Here is a 2226-nt window from a genome sequence, read left to right on the forward strand (position 1 = left end):
ATTTCATGCTTCATGCTGTAAGGCACAAAAATGTCTATAAAATATGCCATTTGATTAGAATTTTGAGACATGGAGTATAGTAAAGTACTTACTTATCAAAGAAGAGAAAGTTGTTATATGAGTGCTCCAAGAATGTTGTTGATGCTTCCAATAATATTCAAGGATGTTCTTGAGTGAATGCTTCTATAGAGATCTCATCAAGCTTCTATGATGAATTCTTCAATGATGAATGATGAATGAGCAAGAGCTTGTCAATGTTTTACAATAGTATTCAAAGATACCTTCAAGAGAGAGAGAGATGATGATCCTTGTGTCTCCTTCTTTTTGCCTTCAAGTATAGCTATTGCAGATGGTGTCCTTCAACGAGTGAGACAATTGTTTTAAAAGTACTTCAAATGTGCCAACAAAAGATGATCTTAAAGCTTCCCTTCCTTCACCTTAGCTCTAATACCATGTTGAGAAATCAATATGCTTATCAATTAGAGTATATTTTTCTTAATTGATAATTACTTGTGAATGTTTGTTGGCTTCTTATTAAATTTTATGTTCTCTTCTTCATCAATAAATTCCCAGAAATATAAAACATGAAGATCAAAATAGACAAAGAACACAAATATGTAGACCCCAAGCTAGGAAAAAACCCCACAAGAGGGAAAAACCCAAACAATACTCTTCTTATAGAATCAAATCAAAGTGAGATATTCAAGACCCAAAAACAAGACCAAGAATTCCATAATGATCCCAAGTCATCCCTCCTCCAAGTCTCCTCAACAAGTCAAAGTTAACCCAAAAGTAAATGTTGGTCAAACCTTTTCAAATCCAATCAAATCAGAGAATTCAGACCTATAATTTCGCAATGTAGCCATAGAACCTTTGTACGTGTGAGCAGAAATACGGCACAAAACAAAAATTTATCTCCTTTTAATTTTTTTGCATTTCTTCTTCTTCTTGCACATATTTCGATTTGAATGAGTGAGTGAGTGATTGATCTCCAAAGTGGTCGAGTTTCCCTAGTTACATTTCCAACACAAGTCACATAGCATAGATAGACAAGAGACCTTCTCCAAATCTCAAAGCAGGGATACCTCATTTAGATAGCGAGACATATCTCAAACTAGATTTTCCATCTCTTCCAAATACTCCAATCAATCATCTATCGTTAGCTTCTTCTCTTCATAGTCAATGTTAGGAGTGGGAACATCAAGGATGGTTGACCAATGCCCCTCAAGCGAAACGTCATCCCCACCCCCATTACTGAAGGATTTATCCTTAGGCTCTCTGTGGCATATTCGTGTTTATACATTACCGATTTACTCTCTCATTTCAATATACTAGACTATAAAATCTTGTTTAGTATAACATAGTTTAGATCTACTTTTACCTTGTTTCTTTTATATATATTTCGAAGGAGTGTCCTATGCACTCCCACTTTGTATTTCACACTATTATAATTAGTGGTCCCTTTGACCTATTTTTGGTCATCTTGTTGGACATTAATAAAATTATATTATCTAAGACTAATTAACAGAACTTCATAGTGGATGTAATGGGAAGATATGACCCATTATTTTGGACAAGGGGATGGATGAAGATTGAAGCACTGGGTTTGGTAAATTTAGAAGCAAAGGAGTGAGATAATTTTGTTCAGAAATTAGCATCTAACAACATCAACCTCACAAAGGAGAAATTAGTTTGGGCAAGAAATCCAACAGGTGGTTTGTACATGACCAAGCTTGGGAATAAGGCAATGTTTTCTTCTAATCAAGAGAAAAATCAACCTCACTATAGGGATTGGTTCTTGGAGGGGTGAATCCTTAGAATATATCCTTAAATCTTGGTGGGGAAATAATTGACTTAAAGAATTTAAAACTTTCCCTTTGCTGGTATGTTGGGCCATTTGGAAAGCTAGAATGGGATGATTTTGAGGATGCCCCCCTTACAAATTTTCTACAAGATCAAATATTCCTTTGAAGTATTCAAGAAGGAGATCAAATACAAATTCCAAGGAAAATTAACCAAAAAAAAAAAAAAAACAACAACAACAACAACAAAAAACAAAAACAAAAAACAAAAAACAAAACAAAACAAAACAAAAAAACAAAACCCAAAAAAAACAAACAAACAAACAAACAAACAAACAAAACAAAACAAAACAAAACAAAACAAACAAACAAACAAACAAACAAAAACAAACAAACAAACAAAAACAAAAACAAAAAAACAAAA

Source organism: Pinus tabuliformis, chromosome 5_1 (genome assembly GCF_031772625.1).
Source record: "Pinus tabuliformis cultivar Carrire ecotype Pingquan chromosome 5_1, CPIR1, whole genome shotgun sequence".
NCBI classification, from domain to species: domain Eukaryota; kingdom Viridiplantae; phylum Streptophyta; class Pinopsida; order Pinales; family Pinaceae; genus Pinus; species Pinus tabuliformis.